The 18,849-nt window shown below is 40.3% G+C and overlaps 1 protein-coding gene across 5 annotated transcripts in view; it reads left to right on the forward strand.

Moving 5' to 3' along the window:
- Nucleotides 1-18,849, forward strand: part of frmd5a (FERM domain containing 5a) — a 71,203-nt gene that overhangs the window by 15,967 nt on the left and 36,387 nt on the right. The gene's annotated exons all lie outside the window — the stretch shown is intronic.

Genomic DNA, 18,849 nt, shown 5'->3' on the forward strand with positions numbered 1-18,849 from the left:
GTGGAGTTACAAGTCCAGCAAAATGGAAAATGTCCAGGCGGTGTTGGAAACAAGCTAAAAATATTTACTACACTCAACCTGCTGCTAATCGCGAGTCTTTTGTTGCTTAGTTTAATTGCTGCGCTTTTATGTTTACTTTACTTGAGTTACAGTGGAGTTTGGTCGTTCAGACATTTACAACAATAGATACAAGTTATTTTAAACTGGCAAAGCTAACGCTTTTCTGTAGGTACTGTAAACAGACGGAGAGCCGCTGAAAACAGGAGTCAAAGCCCTTGTGTGTGTCAGAGCTTTTGGACACCAGAGTTAAGTCAATTGTTGTACACACACTCAGTAGTTAGATCTTTTGTAACACTGCAATGAAGTGGTATTTCTGTAAAGAAGACTGCTTCTGATGCATCTTGTTTTATTATCATCACACAGCTGTTTTACAGGCATTATGGCATCACCTGACTAGTAGTACTGAGGTTTATTTATTTCATTGCTTGCACCTTCTCTCTTTCTCTTCTTGAACAGGAGGGAGTCAGATTTCCCTCCTGAATGAATTGCTGAGTTTAGAGCAGTGGTCATTGAGCCAGCTGACTGCCACCTCCTTTGGGCTTTCCTGAAAGGCTTCTCTATACTATGCTAGGCTTTAACTGGCCTCTATAATTAATGAGGGTAACTAACTGTGGTAGGAGTGCTTTATAGAAAGCCCCTAGGTAGAAGTCTCCTTCAGGACATCCTATTACGACCCCTTTCCTGTTGTTTCTGGCTTGGTAATGTTTGTTGTGTAGTCACAATTAAGGCTAAGGAGTGAGGTAGCCTGTAGGAAAGACAGCTGTACAATGAAGCTTTGATTATGCTCAAAGTACATTTTTCTTCATTAATATACTGGTTATTGATATTTATTCCATGATACAGTTTCCATCCCTCAATCACTAATCTGTATTATCGGTGAAACTTTATAAAAAAGTTTCTGTCCTTGCTCTTTTTGAGATTTTATTATTAAAAAACAGTAGAATGTGTTTAAAAGTTACAATTTCAGCCACCAGGGACTGCATGTAATAGACGATGTGGTTTCTTTCTTGTTATTTTGCATTAATTACGTAATTGCCTTAGTAGACTGTGCCATAAAGTTGCGAGTGGCTGAATAATAGATGAAGGATATGAATTATGTATTGGGCACTGAATGCTGAGGATGTTGCATATTAAGATATCACTGCATTTTAGTAGGAAAGAGTGCTGGCTGCATTAATAAAACTAAATTAGTGTCACTTTGTCATAACTAAGGCTGATTACTGCTAATTGAGCAGAAATCAGCATATTGCCTATCTGTAACATTGAACTGACTTGTAACCTTTTAGTGTGGTGTGAACTCAGTGGTAGTGTTTGAGTCTTTGCCAAGACGTTGTCCTTCTGTGAATGGTGCAGTAATTACCACCCAGCTGTCAGGCCCTGTTGACTCTGTGAATGTTGGCCAGACTCTGCAGTCAATATTTCACTGCCCATTTCATTCAGTGCAAACATCACCTTGGTTTAATGCAAGTGTTTTCATTGTCATGGAAAATGCTCACTATCTACACAAATAAGTATTTCTTTATGTTCGGTGTTGCTTGCTCATATTCTTTGTGCCGCTTGCTTCTTTCCTGTTTTTAGTTTTTGTGGGTCAGTTTTTACCTCAGTATTTGTCTATTGCCACCGTGCATTTTAGAAACTGGAGGCAGGCTTTTTATTGGCTGTTATGCCACTCAGTGGAGTTGCCCTGTAGCATCCAGCTGATTTTCCTCTGGCTGCTTCTGGCAGGATCTTCTAATGAGACCAAGTGCACACGCTCTTCAGCTCTGACTGACTGTGTAACTACAGTGCTCCTCTGCCCTGTAATAGCCAAGCCAATATGAAGATCATGCTGTTAAGAAAGCTGCATGATTCAATATATTTTCATAAAGGCTGAGCAGGGCCTTTTCTGTGGCAGTGGTAGCCAAAGCCCATTTGTTGTTTTTCTAATCATTTGAATCATCCAGCATGCCAAGCATGTACAATTTTTCACAAAGTTAATATGCTAATAATGCTAATGCTATAGGATCATTATCAAGGGTATCATAAAAAGAAGATGGGTGAAATATGAGCAGGTGATCTTTAGATATATATTAGAATCTCTGTTTACTGGTGCATGTGTTGCTAAGCAAATCAAATTCCCGATTTCTCAATTTGTGTGAAGTCGTAATTCAGCGCACGACTTCAATTCTATGCAGATGGCACAAAATCACAACTTCACTAATGTCATATCAGGGCAATTACATTATTGTACAGATAAACTTGAGTTTGCCTCTGAGCAAGTTCGATGACTGTGGGAAGGACGTCTCCTCTGATAGATGCAGGTTCTGCCTCGCCGGAATAAGAAATTAAGTCTTTGTTAATTCTCTCACGTTGTGACTCAAAGTGTTACACTTTAATCATTTTATTTACACCGCGTGTGTATAAAAACATTAGATGGAAACTTGGTAGTCTATCCATTCTGGTTAAAACTGTTTAGCAACCATAAAATCATTGCTGAAAGGGTGTCTTCAGTTTCTTTAATGCATTTGCATTAGATATCCTTCTCCAGCTTGGCTCAGTTGCCTGCTGGGCCACATGACTCATATAGAAGAATAACATTACATTTTTAATGTGATCAGCACTAAGTCTTGTAATAAATAAAGGTGGATCAAGCTTTCTGGACTTCACACTGACATATAGAGACCTGTGTGAGAGAATCAGATTACTTGGTGATGGGAAAATATAATAATTAGTCTTACTATTGAGAATACTGACTCAAATGAATGATTCAGTGATTTGCAGTGACGTGCTCACACATTTAAACAGAAGCACTGCTTCATCTTAGACCATGAGTTCTTTATGAATTCTGTATTGTTTCAACAGTTTACACCTGTACATTTTTTTTTCCACTTTTAAATAGTCTGCTCCTTTTCTCTAAGAACCTGGCCTGCTAATTATCTCACAACATATCATTTACAATTCAAAAATAGGACTCCCTGCAAGACTCCTTACTACCTACAATGCTGGTTATAATTTCCTCTGAGGCTTTTTTGGCCCACGGATGCTTGGCAGTAAAACATACTGCACATTGCATTTGTCTCTCAGGACAGTGGTTGGCATATTGCACTGTGGTGACAGATATTAGTGGAATCGATTGGGCAATGGTAATCCTTTTTAATTTTAAACATGACTATTAAGAACTATTACAGGCCTGTGTTGAAGGTTAACAAGCCAGTCAAGAAGACTGTGCAGGCTCTTTAACCGGCTCGGTACACCATGATCTTGCAGCTAATACTGTATTGAATCTGGCAGTAATATGCTGTATTGCACCAACCAGTGAATCATTAGTATATAAATGCTCGGAGACCTACATAATTGGGAAGATGACAGATGGAGGAAAATGAAGGCCAATGCTAAAGTGCTTTGTAAATCTTGTCAGTGTTGCTATGCCGAGTGTGGGCGCTGAAGGTCGTTTTTCAAGGTTATGGCCTGATGAGTCACCGTGGGGAGGCAGTAAGCGAAAGGGAGTGGGGGCACAGCAAACTGCCATGCCAACAAGATAATATTATTTAAGCACAGTCAGAAATCCTTCAGGATGTCATCACCAAAGAAAGCCAGATGGATGTCTCACTTCTCGTAGAGAATAGAGTCACAGCCAGGCTCCAGGAATACAATACACAAAGAATCACATGTGAGCGATATTAGAAGCTAGTTTCTATTATTCGGCTGTCTTCCATATATGTGATAGATGATAAGGCCACATCCAATATTAAATCACATGCACTCAGTAAATTTCTGCTTTAAAGTTGCAGCTGTGCAGGTTTTAATGCAGGTTTTCTAGCTGTTTCTGCCTCCATCTGCACTTCTGCGCATGGTCCCTTATGTTTAGATCACGGCCCACTCTTCAGGTTTATTTCTCTGTGACCCTGTTCTCATATCCAGTAGTGGGTTATTTCTCTCAATCAAGATGTTTTATGTAACTGCTAGCCTGAGAGGATTATAGAAAAACACGCTGCTTTTAGATTTCAGTCCAACGAGCTGTGAAGATGTGGCCCTACTTTCTGTCGCATGACGAATGTGAATAATAATTCTTCTGGTGTAAAATGTGGTCCATTTAATGTTTCAGGCTCATTCGCGATATCCTTAAACACATCTTTACCTGATTCCTTGATCTTTTGTATTTGCACAGACAGTTCAGTTGAAACTGAGCAGTGCTGTATTGTAATTGCTGTATTATTAATATTATTTTTTCCATCTTTGGTGTTTCTGGAGTGGCAGCCAAGGGGAAAAGAATTACATTTTCTCGTCCTTCGAGTTCTTCGAGGCTGTGCAACTTGATCACCATGGCAACTGCTCATTTCGTCATTGCTTCCCAGGTGTGCTGTGTAGTGTTTGCCCAAAACTATCTCTGCACACAAATATGTCACACTTCCTGTTGCATTTCCTCACTCGCCTCCTCTCTTTATCGTGACAGATCTTCGCGTTATGACAGTCAAGATAAGGCTTAGCTTTTCCCTGCTATTTTCCCACCACATTACCCGGTTTGTGAGCCAAAATTTCAGTTTAGCTGTGCTCTTTCATTCCTTTATGTCCAAAATCGGCATACCAGTAAAGACTGGAGAGTGACAGCAGTTGGCAGGGCGGCAAAGCGAACAATGCATCAGCCAGATGAATATCTGCTTGTTCTGGTACAGTAATTAGAGCCTGAAGGGTGCAGCATTAGCACATTCTGCTAATCCAGCCCCAATGCTCCAGTGGGCTCAGCGCTAGGAGAGTAGGACTGAATCCCAGTGGAGCAGATTGATGACGTAATGTGTAGGGAAGGCTGAAAGGGGGCCCGAATCATTAAAAGGGCTGATTACATGGTAGTAATGAGATCAGCGTTTTGGACTCATGGGCGGTGGGTTTGCAAAAGATCCAGTTCTCTCTGGGTGCCTAAAGTACGGTTTAGGGAACTATTTTGTTATAAAAGGCTTTTTTCAAGTGAATCTCATTCAAGGTTATGTATCTCTTTAGGGAGTTTGTTACCCTCCATGCACTGTGTTATGACATTGCCTCGATCACAGGACATAATCCATGTCATCACTGGATATTAACCAGTCACCTATTGCTTGGGTTACATTTACCAGCCTGAGATTGGTTGGGGTTTGGTTCCTTGTTCAGGGACGGTACAAAGAATCAAAAGGGCCAGACTTAGAAATAATTACGACCTTCTCTTTCCTCTGAGGAATAGCTACTGCTTATGTCTTTTTATGAAGGACAGATTTTTTCCTCATGAAATGTTACCCTAATTTATCACCATCATTCAACCAGCCATACAATGATGGCTGCCTGATGTTTGGGTGTGTGTGTGCGTGTATGCTTTGGATTGCTCGTCTAACTGAATATCCACTGAACCAAACCTACACATGCATGACCTGTGTCCCTCTGGCATTCCCCGACTCCGGTGTAATCATACATGTTTGTGTTTTGTTTCTTTCTTTGACTCCTGTTGCACAGAAATGTGTTTCATGAACGATACATCAGCGTTTCTCTCTTCTTCTTGACATTTAATTTAAAACCCTTGGTAAAGAATAATCGCATACACCCACATTTATTCCAGAAAAGGAATTATAGTTGGATTACAAGTATTTATTAATTAGGAAAACCTTAAAAAAAGAGGCAAGAGCCTTGTTTGGTATGATTAAAACCGCTTAAGTGGCTCTGTTGTTTCAGCTGAACTAAAATAATTTCAATATATTCCTTTTTAAAAAATTCTGTCTTATATTCCTTTAGTTAAAAAAAACATCACAGGATTGAATGTGCCAAAGTGTTTCAATTTTCCTGTACATATTCTTTGTTTTTCATTCATGTATCTTTTTTAATGCAGTAAACCTTTTTCTCCCATTGCTAGTCTTTGTCATTTGCTTGTTATGTAGCCTGGATCATGCTAGAGTCATAAATTTAGGTATGCTGACACATCTACCTGCACATTTCCAGTTGTAGTTTTACTTTGCTGACTAAGGAGATCTTCATCTTATTGTTGATGAGGTTTTCATTTTAGAATAGCTCATCCATCTAGAGCAGAAGAGTAGCAGCAGCAGAGTGGGAGAAAGCGTGTGCCCTTTCCTGCCTGCTTCTTGTTGCTTTATTCTGAAATGATCGCTGTCCGCCTCGGTCACCACATCATATAGGGGTTTTTCCAGTTATAGTATGTGGTATACATTCATATTTAGCCTTTTGGAAGATATATAGCTGAGATTCCTGCCCAGTAATTTTGTGGACAGATGGAATTTCTAGCTTCTCTGGCTCACGTTGCAATTTTCTGTTGATGGCACTTGCTAATTAGTTTTCTAACCGTCTTCCTGTGGGATTTGAGGGAAATGTTTATGCATGTAAGAACACAACAAATGCATCGCAGGTTCACACTGAAGATGAGAAGACAAATTGCTCTCATTTAACTTGTGGAAGGGAACTCGTATTATGTTTGCAGCATTTTTATCAAGTGGAAAGTGTAGGAAACACATCTGTCTCTAAGGCTTTTTTGAATATTTTTTTCTTCTATTTTATGAGAGCCAGTGGGGAGGCTGCACGCTGCCTACAGCATTACATCATTGCACCTAGAGTTGCATGACTGAGTAGATGCTGGAAAGACAGAGGGGGGAAAACCTACAGCAAAGAGCGCAGCCTCCCATGCCGCCTTGGTTCCAGTTACACCGGACCACATGCCATCCTGTGCAGATGAGCCGCGCCATTCTAGCTTCCCCGGAGCAAACAAAGACCCTTTTCAGGACGGTCCCTACTGTGATCATGCAGAGCAGAAGCAATCTGTTCCTCTTCGCTGCTCACTGTGAAGTGGCCCAGCCTTTGTTTTGCACAAGCGGCCAGACCGGTTCTGCTTTTTTGATTCATTTATTTATTTTTTCTTCTTGGACCTGTCTGTCTTGAAAAGGGCACTGAAGCAGCGATGAACCATCACCTCAACTGTCTGTGGCGGTGTGGAGACTCATGGTTTTTGACCTTTAAAGAAAACCATAAATCACAAAAACTATAGTAGGATAATTGGAGAAAGGAAATACCGTGTAGCTGTTGTAAATTGAGTACTTTTTGTAAAAGTTCTTTTTACAGTTTTTAAATGCATTTAATATAGAATTTACTGAGCCGCATATCATTTTCTAGCAGTGGATACTGACATCTAAATCCTGAAGTTTTTTGGTGATATGGAATCTCTTTGTGAGAAAGTGGAATAGAAGCTGAAGGAACTTTACTAATATTTGAGTGACTCTCTTAAACCCACGGTCCTTTTAATGGTTTAGGATGCTCCAGGGCCAGAGTGCTTTTTTGTTTAACTGACAAGATCCAAAGTGGGCAGGCAGGACCAGCATGCACCTGCACTCCAACCAGCCCTCCAGGGCAATGTCATCTCTCCACTGTGTCAGTCAGCAGACTCCTGCATCTTTCTACCTGCAGCATCAATCCACTAACCTCATTCAGTCACGATCAAGCTTTTCAAAAAGCTTTGACCTGCAACAAAAAAAAAAAGGCTTTGAGCCCCGAAAACACAACAAAAAAGCTGCCAGGAAACTTTTTGTTTGCAGGTTCATGATGAAAAAGTATCATTTTCATTAGCAAGGCAAAGGAAAAGTTATAGTGTTATGATGATGTTTAAATATCATTGGTTTCGAGCCTTTGTTAAAAAAAAAAATGAATAGCTGGATAAAACGTATGTTCTATGGATTGATCAATAAGAAAAACTTTCTCCTTGTCAATTTGCAAAAAATTAATGTCTCAGACTGAAAATTGTACATGACATTATCTTTTATCATTTCTTTGGACCAGGTAACTTTTCATGAGACAGGTTAGCATGACAACAAAATTGCAAAACAAAAACCAACCAACCCAGCAATCTGTGAAATCTGCTGTTTTACTCATACTATCTTTGTAGGAGTTGGATATACAAAAGGGGAATACAAGAGTCTCTCTATTTTTGGTCTTACTGACATCACATTTTTTCCACTGTGGGGAAGAGTCTCATTATACCCAGTAGAATGCATTAATTCAGCTTTTCATTGATGTTTAATGATTTTCGTGCTCAGAAAAGATTGAAGGAAGGCAGCAGAGTTATTTGTGCTTCATGTTTCTCCTTCCATAAATCGCTGTTAGATATGTACTGTTCTCTGAGAGTATATGCTTTCAAAATGCCTTAATACTTATGCAAAGTTTCATAGACCAGTGATCTAAAAACAAATCTAAAAAACCTCAAAACTAATCCTTATTTAATCAATCAATCAATCAATCAATCAATCAATCTTTATTTATAAAGCACTTTTCATACAGAAAAAATGTAGCACAAAGTGCTTTACATAGTTAAAAGCAGCCCAGCCCACCCTCCAACTCACTCCCCACACTCTCAATACACATATATCCCCCCACCCCCACCCACACACACATACACACACGCGCACACTTAAAGAGTAAAAATTGGGCTGGGCTCGCATGAGCCAAGTGAGGAAACATTATAACAGAGAGCCGTCTGCACCGGGAGCCGGTCACAGACCGCAGCCTCCGGGCTGGGCACACAGCAGGAGGGAGGCCAAGGAGCCCCCCAACCAGGCTGAGAGGACCCCAGAGACCCAGCAGCCACGGTCAATAACAGCCCCAGTGCAGAGAGCGCCCTCCAAGGAAACACTGGAGATATGACGCAATACGATATATACAGGGTAAAATGATAAAATAAATAAGAACAGGATACAATATAAATATAAATAGAGTAAGAAGATTAAAAAATGAATAAGAATAAAATCAAAAAATATTAGGTAAATCCTAAATTAATAATAGAATAACAGGATAGAATAAATAAGCATAAAAAATAAATAAACGCTAAGTAAAAGCTAAATTAAAAAGGTGGGTCTTGAGCCTGTTCTTAAAAACATGTACGTTCTCTGCGGCCCTGAGCTCCTCCGGCAGGCTGTTCCACAGACGAGGACCATACCACTGAAAAGCTGCCTCTCCGTGAGTATGTGTCCTGACTTTAGGGACAATCAAAAGGCCAGTACCAGAGGACCTCGGGGTCCGCGAGGGTTCGTATGGTAAAAGCAGATCTGAGAGATAAGAAGGCCCAAGACCATTAAGACATTTAAAAACCAATAAAAGAACTTTAAAATCGATCCTGAAACACACGGGGAGCCAGTGCAGCGATTCTAAAACCGGTGTAATGTGGGCCCGCCCTCTGGTCTTCGTCAGCACACGAGCTGCCGAGTTTTGCAAGAGTTGTAAAGTTGAAATATTCTTCTTAGGAAGACCAGAGAGCAGGGCATTACAGTAATCAATGCGACTGGTAATAAAAGCATGCATCAGCATCTCCGTGTTGGCCCGAGAGAGAATAGGGCGGACTCTGGCTATATTTTTTAGATGATAAAATCCAATTTTGGTTACATGTTTAACATGTGGGATAAAACCAAGCTCAGAGTCAAAAATAACACCCAGGTTTTTCACTTGTAGCGAAGGACATAGTGAAAATGCCTCTAATTTAGACAAGAGTTTCTCTCTCTGAGCCTCAGGACCGACAATTAAAACTTCAGTTTTGTCCTGGTTAAGCTGTAAAAAGTTTTCTGCCATCCAAGATCTTATATCCAAGATACAGTTAAAAAGGGCATCCATTGGTCTGGTGTCATCAGGAGACACGGAGATGTACAGCTGCGTGTCATCAGCGTAACTGTGGAAGTTCACTCCATGCCTCCTGATGACACTGCCGAGAGGCAACATATACAAATTAAAAAGTACAGGGCCTAGAACCGACCCTTGAGGCACACCACATGTCATTTTATGGATCTTAGAGGAGCATGTATCCATACTCACCATAAAAGATCTGTCAGAGAGATAGGAAGTGAACCAGTTGTGTACAGCACCAGAGAGGCCCACCATGTGTTTTAGTCTGTTTAAAAGAATAGCGTGGTCTACTGTATCAAAGGCTGCGCTTAGATCCAGTAGCACCAGGACTGAGAGCTTTTGGGAGTCCCAGTTACATCTAAGATCATTTAAAACCTTTAGGAGAGCCGTCTCTGTGCTGTGGTTCACCCTAAATCCAGACTGGAATATCTCCAGGATCTGTCTATCATTGAGAAAATCAGTAATCTGAGTAAAAACAAGTTTTTCTAAGACTTTACTTAAAAATGGTAAGTTGGATACAGGTCTGTAGTTATTAAAATCATTACAATCCAAATTGCTCTTCTTCAGAAGGGGCCTCACCACCGCCGTTTTAAAGGCAGCAGGGAAGACACCCAACTGAAGAGAGCAATTCATCATGTATAAAAGCTCAGCCTCAAAAAATCCATAAAGTGTTTTAAAGAGTGAAGAAGGAATTGGATCTAAAAGACATGTGGTGGGTCTCACTGTGGAGAAAACCTTCTGAAAGTTCTCAGCATTAACCAGGACAAAGCTGTCCAGTGTCTCCTCAGGTACAATCGAGCCCTCAGATGTGTTTACAATCATATCGCGATTAGATAAAATATCAGATCTGATGGCGCTGATCTTTCCCCTGAAGTGGTCTGCAAACTGCTCACAGAGCGAGTCTGTGGGGGTTCTTTTGGAGCTTTTAAAATCAGGGTTAAATAAATGATCTATGGTGGAAAAGAGGACCTTGGGATTATTTTTGTTAATACTGATTATTTTGGTGAAGTATGAATTTCTTGACTTCCTTAATGTATTATTGTACATTTTAAGTTGCTCGGAAAATATTTGATGGTTGATATTATTTGGTTGATATATTATAATGCCCTTAAACAACATTTTGTTAAAAATCTGCTTTCTGTAGTAATGATTCTGCATATTAAAGCAACACGAAAATGCAGTGTGGGTCAGTTTTTAAGTGCAAGCAGCAGTCCTGTATGCTGCACAGTGTATCTGGAAGTTGTGTTCTTCAGTTTTCCAAATCGCCTTAAAAAGCATTTGGCTGCATGCACGCTGCATCTTTAGAGGCTCACTGGGCTGAGCCAAACTAGCATGACAGCACTTGGAGGGTGACAAGCTGAACTGAGAATGTCTGCTTTTTCTGCCAGCGTGATTACTACAGATATATGCGCTCCTCAGAGCAACAACAACATGCTGAAGGTATTGTTTCACTATTTATTATTTTTTTAATTCTGAGCATTATTGCAATAAACAAAGTGAGGAAGCTTAAGACGAGGATACTTTTGAACAAAAAGCAGCTTAAGAGGTTAGTAGAGCACAGCTGTCTCTGTGCCAGCAACAGCTGTGGCTGGAGGCATTATATTTTTGGGCTGTCCCTCTTATCATATTTTTCATTTTACTGAACTCCTTTTGTGCTATTTATTTTGTACCTGTTTTAGCTATTTTGTTTTATGATATTCAATTTATTTGTATTGAGGAAGGAATATAAATGAATGTTGTTTTTTTATGCTTTTGGCTGCTGTGATGAAGTATATCTTAATCTTTATTCTTGTGAAAGTGATACCTCATGAATACTCTAAGGCGGGGGTGTATAACATAAGGCCCGGGGGCCACAATTGGGCAGGCAAAGACTGCAATCTGGCCCATTGGATGGCTTTGGAAAATGTACGGGAAGAAATAAACTTTGGACTACAGCAGCATTTCTTTTTTCATGTAGAAAAAGTGAGACATACTGTTTTGATTAAATGTGTAGTTAAATTTCTGCAGTGACAGAAAGGGGCGTTTCATTGGTCCAGCCCACATAAGCTCAGAGTGGGCTGTATGTTGCCTGCATTTTAAAATGAGTTTGACATCCATTTAATTGGGAAAAAGAAATCTCAGATGAACAACAATTACACTGTATCATTATTTATTTAAGGTATCTAATCCAAAATGCATAATATGTGTGTGAAAAATTAGATACACCTTTTCTATAGGAATCAGGAGGGTAAGTAGCAACAAGTTGCTGCTAATCAAATCCATTAGCATTATTCACAAGTAGTAAACATTGCGGACAGCTGCCAGTATTCCCAGGAGTGGAAATCCAAGCAAATCCGCCCCAAGGTCAGACTGTGTAATGCTCAGAGAACCAAGCACTACATCTCAGACTCCAAAGGTCTCGATTAGTATGTTACATTTTAAAATTCATGACAACACAATTAGTAAAAGACTGAACAAGTATGGCTTATTTATTAGGTTTGATAAGAGAAAATTTCCTCTCTCTAAAAGGAAAATTGCAGCAGATGCAAAGTTGCATCTGAACAAACCACACATTTTCTGGAACACTGTCCAAAGTTGAGGTGTTTCTTCTTAACACACAGCACCATGTTTGTCGAAAACTAAACACAGCATATTAGCGCAAACACCTCATACCAACTGTCAGGCCACGGTTGTGGAAGGGTGATGATTGGTATTGATCTATGGCCGCTGGGCACCTTCCTGTCATTGAGTCGACCATACCAACGTGTTGTAGAGTCATACGGAAGGCCATCTGTCTGACAGCTAAAGATTGAACTGAAACTGGGTCAGGCAACTGGACTCAAGCATGGGAGCAAATCTACAACAGAAAGCTGGAAAAAAGAAAAGCATCAAGGAATTGAATTGGAGGGGGTGTGCCTTTGTTGACATGGCTCTACATGATTTGAAAATAATTTACATAAAAATGTTTTTATGTTGTCCTTTTTATATCATAGCACCTGCTTGTCTCATGATGCTTTACTTCAGTTTTTGGGTTTTTTATGTTTACTAGACTTTGTTGCTCTTTTTCACCGCAAGGTGTCAATTGGCTCTGTGATGTTGAGTTACTAATCTTTGTTTTGGATAAATCTTTAAAATTTTATTTGTTAAAGCTATTCAGAGTTGCTTCTTACTCACTTGTTTTTCCATTTGAAGTCTGGCACACTCAAATCAATACCTTATGTAAGCTGTGTGGGAGACAGCTGAAGATGAATTTGAGACTGAGGAAGACTGAGTGCTATCTTTACATTGTACGTGTCCTGCAACAAGTTGCCTACCTTCATTCAAAGGGCATGAAATAAAGAGCATGGGCCGGACTAAGAGAGGCTAAAAGAGTGCTGCTCATGGATACGGCTGTTGCTATGAGACTGTCAAAGACGTGTTTGAAGCAGGGCACCGTTGTGATGAAAGTTAAAACATATTTGCCATCTATGCTTTGCCTGTTATGTGCTATAATTATGTTAAGCCTTCTTCTGTGACCATTCATCTGCACACTCTCTTGTATTCAAAGGAGCAAGAATAAGAGACTGGTGCTGTAAAAGTACAGAAAGGTTCTGCTCGGCTCTTCTCCTCTCTCATCTTCACTGTCAGCTACTTTATCATCCGCTTTAAGGAACGCTAATGTCACAGGAATACCAGGGAGAGAAAAGGATTGATTTATCCATCAAGGTTTATATTAGATCCTTGAGGGCAGGGCTGCTTAGTTATGGTAAAAATCATAAACACGACTGCTTTGGTCAATACTGAACTCATGATTACTGAACACAATTACTCGTTGGCTTTTTGTACATTATGAATTTTTAAATGTAATGGATAATTTTTAAATGTAAAATCACCTCTCTCACTGACCAAAGCCTTTTTTTTTTTTTTTCTTTTTTGCTATCTTGGCTCAAGCCAAATTTAAGCTGCCACATCCTTGGAGTTTCAGCAAGAAGTGAAGGCGTACTATTTTAAAGGAAAGGTCTATGCTGGATTCATAGCATGAGACAAAATGTTAGGATCATCGCACTATATGTAGTTTAGTGTGATGTTCATTTTGTCTTTCTTTGGTTTCTTGGACATTATCTGTCATGGCTGTGTGGAAACATGGTTACTTGTTTTAGCAGTGCGGTTCCCCGTCTTCTATTGAAAAACGTCTTGATTGCTTACAAACTCATTTAAACACTGCTTTGTCTTATCACATGGTGTACTGGACCCCAGTATGAAACATTTCTAACCTTTAGCTTCTGTGGCTTTTAAGACAATCAGCACTGTGTCTCCCCCAGGAGATCAAGCAAAGCTGCGTGGAAGTGAAAGACAGCCAGAAGAGTTCTCACAGCTACTTTTGAAATTTCTATTTTTTGCTCCCCTCCTGGAGATTCATCCTAAGAGGCTTAATTTATATTAGCTGTACAATCAGATTGCTCTCAAAATACCAGCTTTTAATTAAGCATGCAAACTAATTATGTTCCGGGGTTCTTCATTTTCCTTGCGGTTAACCTCCGGCAAGGTTAGCCACTGAGGCTTGTGCTGTCAAAGGCTGAGACTCTGAGACCTGAACAAGCTGAAGTCAACTTACAGAAAAGTTCTTTCAAGCTGTCCACACAGATGACACAGACATGTGCATCAAAAGATCCCTCACAGCTAGGTGTTTCCTATGACACTTACATGACAGCAGCACGGCTTTTTGCAAATCATCTGTCAAACACGTGTAAAAGCACATTCAGTGCTGTAGTTGTTGTTCTTACTCTTAATAGTTCGCATTTTCTGTCTGTAGAAAATAGTGAAAAATGTCTATTCCCATTTGTAATGATTACTTTTTTTTTAAGATGTCAGCTGCTTAAGAAAAATTCTTAATCCCAGCATGATAGGTTTACTTTCAGAGAAGACGAAAAGGAAGGACTGTGAAGGAATTTGATGGGCTTGAACCAATCATTGCCATTTTTTTCCATGGAAAATGAAAGGGTTGAAAGATTGAGTCAAAGGGTAGAACAGTGGTTGGCACCATTGTCTCATAGTGAAATGATCTTGGGTTCAAATGCAGACTGGAGCCTTTCTGTGTGGAGGTTGCATGTTCCCCCTGTTTGGCGTTATCTTTGGATACGTCAGCTTCCTCCTCCATGTATATCCAAAGATATACGTGGGCTTTGGTTAGGTTAATTGGTCGTAAATTGGTCATTGGTGTGAATGTTTCTCTATTTCATCCTCGCAGACTGGCAGCCTGTCCAGAGTGTACCCCATCTCTTGCCCTGTGGCAGCATGGATAGGCTTCAGCACTCCCATGATTGTGAATTTGATTTTTGTTTGCAAATTGTTTTTTTTTTTCTTTTCTTTTTAAAAAAAAATGCATATATCAATCACCTGGGTCACCTGCTGAGAAAGAAAAAAGAAAACAAGCAGAAGAGAACAAGAGTAATAGAATAAACAACATCACAATGATATATGGGAATATGACAGTAAATACTAAATATTAAACATTATTGTGCAGCACATAAGATCAACAGAAGTGTGCTTTGAGGTAGGAGCCAAAAAGGGTGTAGTTTGTGGGTGTGATCACCCGTGTGTACACCTGTGAGCATGGACGCGCTTGTTTTTTTTTTTTTTTTAAAAGGTTCCTTCATGTAATGATCTGCTAGAGGGTGTGGGGGGGCCACAGCCCCGTCCTCCAGGGCATGAAGCAGGTAAAACTCCAGACATCCAGAGGCCCCCAGAACACAAGAGACCAAGGAAGACCAACAGAGGGGCAGCCGCGCCACTGTCCCAGAAAGAGCTGAGGAGAGTCCCAGATGAGGGCTCACTCAGCAGCCGCGGAGCAGAAGCCAGGGGGAGTTGCAATGACGCGTCCGTGAGCTCCGCCGGCAGCCAGCCGTGCCTGAGTGACCGAGCCCCAGGCCGAGAGGCCGGGGGCACCCCACCTCCGAAGTGGCCCGAGCGAGCCCCAGGCTCCAGGCCCCGATATGCGGCCGCCAAGGAGTGAGCCAGTGTGTACCTGGACGCCCATCCCCAGACACAAAGAACCACCAACGCACCGATGTCTGAGGGAGTCCGCCACTGGCAGGGGAAGTGGTGGTAGGGGGAGATAGGCCTCCAAACCTTGGAGGGCCTAAGATGTCCCCAGAGAGGTGGCGCCTGACACCCAACCTGACATATAGACACAGAAATACAGACACACACATATACAAACATCCATCCCACCCTCATGCTCTCATATGCACTTACTCCACACTCAACCAACGTGGAGACAGACATAAAGAGACGCTGTACACACGATCACACTCCCCAAGCGTACTCTACAAACCGGGTCTAGGTACCCTTGCCCCTGGAGGGGGTTGTTTGCAAATTGTTAATGTTGATTATTAAACTGTTTCAGTTCTATTTTATTTTTAAGAGAGATTAAGAATTTTCACTACAAACTACATTTACTTCAATTTTCGAGTGTTGGTTGGGCCAATTTATTGAAGATGGCATTCGTAAAGCTAAAAAGTTCAAATTTAACAAATAAAGAAAAGATGGGAGAAACACCCTTCAGCCGTGTGATGAGCATTGACTCCACCAGAAGAAGTCACTCTGCACCTTCTTTGTTAGGAGCACATGAGTTTGAAGTGCCACAAACACAACTGTGGAGTCCTTGAGTGCCAAATTCAATAAAAACATAATTAAATGATATTGAATTAAATGTATTAAATAATTCAATGTGCCATTATGTAAAGAACCCACAGCAGACCTGATGACATTCTTATGCTTTTCAGCATTGTTTATTCACACACACTTTTGCACATCGTTGCTGTTGCAAAGACACTCTGTCGGCTGCCACACACATCAACAACACAACAACATTAAACAGTCAGACTTTTAAGCCGCCAAGGCGCGATTGCAATTGCTGTGCAGGTGCGTCCATCTCACCTGCAACATCATCGCAGACTGCGTCCCGCCACACATTACTAAATTAAAATCAATTAATTAATTAAATATGAATAATTGTCAATTCATTTTGTTTAAAACTTTTATTAATTTATTTATTTACAGTTTTAATCAATTGACACTTAATTAATTATTTACATATTTAATTAATTATTGAATTATGTATTTCATTCATGTATTTTGACAGTCAAGGCCCTCCATAAACAATCAGTTGGTTCAAGCAGAACTTGGTGGTAAATCTGTTTGTTTGGCCAAAATATCGGCCAATATATTGGACCAGTTAAATAATCAAATATCAGTATTGCTATTGGTCTTAAAAGTCCCATATTGGCTGGGTTCTCTAGAGAACATTACTTTGAGGGACCATATTATTGATAATGCAATTTTATTTATATTGATCCATTTGGCGTGTACACAGTGATCCAATGAATGAAGGATTTTTGTTTTCACACTTGAAGTTATGGGAGAAGAAATCAGATTTTTTGCGCAATGGATTCCTATTTGTCCAGTGTGTCCAGTTTGGGAGACTCCTCCTTGAAGCTCTATAAATGACACCACAGGAAATCTCTCAAATAGACTGTCACTATAAATCCTGGGCCTAACACTCAAAAGCACCTCTTTAAGTTGGCTCTTTAGTTGCCAAGTACAGAACAGCGGGGCTGCAAGCTTCATGGCTGTCACACTACATAGTCGACCAACGTCACAGTCTAAAAGAGATTGTTCTTAATCTGTGGTAAAAGTAAGTAGAGACGTGCTGGGCTCTCATACAAACTCAGTAAGTAAATTTAATGAGTTTGAAGTTCGTAAAGTCCACCATGAAAATAACCATAACAGCTGATAGGGAAGAACAGATGACATAAAAGCAAATAGTGTAGTATAGTGGGACTATTGCGGGTAAATCTTATGAAATGTCTCATTCACCTTTATCTTCAGTGTACCTGTTGTTTTTGCAGGACACTTTATAAGTATATCAACTGTGTAATGTCATAAAATTGTCATCACAATGGGATCGATGAAGCCTTGTGGCTGTGTTTCCTACAGGGGAAAGATTTGCTACATGTCCTTTTGGCATTTTCAATGACAGGTCAGTTTTATGACACCCCAGAGAGTTCATTGGCATTGAAACGGCCCTTTTGTTTCCCAGAGGGTGAGCAAGCTGTGTATGACCAAAAGATGATTTCCTAATTTTCTATATTATGGTGGAGCCTAACATTACTTAACTTTAATGAGAGCCTGTGATATTTAGTGTAAGATTTCAGGGATAGCCTATAAACTACTCTGAGAGCATGTATGCTTATTCTTTATTTCTTCATTACATCGATTGATAATTTGGTCTGAAAATGGAAAGCTATTGTGCTTGTTTTTTGTAGAAATGCTTCAAACGTTCCAACATTTAGTTTGTTGGAGGTTTAAACTTGAGAATCTACAACTAGTGAGTTTTTACGTGTCAGGTGCTCTGCAAAATCTGCGCATTAAAAAAATCATTAAATCCCAATTACAAAAGCTGTCTCTGTAATTTCTTTTCTGAACTGTTTGAATCAGTCTTCACTACAAGGTATCGACGGGAAGTTTGATGACCCACCTTTGGCATCATTTAAACTTGTCAAACTACACAGAGCAGCATTCAACAAAAACTGTTTCTCTGAATCATTTATTGAAAAGATTGCGCCTCCCTTGGGACTCCATTAGAGCGTTGACACACTGAGGCAGTGGTGGGTCTTTCACGCCTCTGTGCTCAGGCAGCCGGTCTCCGGGGCCAAACAGCTCTCTGCATTTTTATGGCTGGATTCACCACTGTAAAGTGATATTTCCTTGGGCTCTAGAGACAATGGTGAGGGTGAAGTGGTATCACAGAGGGTCACTCTATTAAGCACGAGACATTTTAAATAGCTCAAGGGTGGTAATTCCTTAGCATCTTTTCTCCAGTCAGCCAGCTTCTGTGCTAGTGTGGTTGAGGACTGCTCTTACACACATAGATATCTGGGTATTCAGATCTGTGCACGTTCCTGTAAGTCTGCAAATTAGGCAAATAACTCTAGTAGCTGCTATATAGCCTAGCAGTGGAAGTCTAATTCACCAAGCTCAACAGGCTGTGATTGAAGGGCGATTTAAGGGAAATCCAGGTGTTACTACAATTGTGTTGTTAAATGCCTTTTACAAAGAAGCACTGCTTCTCATCCAGATTGTGTTATATTATTAAGAGCTATCTAAATTTGCATACGTTTACTGTATTGTAGTGTTGTCTTTCTCTCTGTTCCTGTTCTGGAG

Source organism: Aulonocara stuartgranti, assembly GCF_965226115.1.
Source record: "Aulonocara stuartgranti genome assembly, chromosome: 7".
In the NCBI taxonomy this organism is placed as follows: domain Eukaryota; kingdom Metazoa; phylum Chordata; class Actinopteri; order Cichliformes; family Cichlidae; genus Aulonocara; species Aulonocara stuartgranti.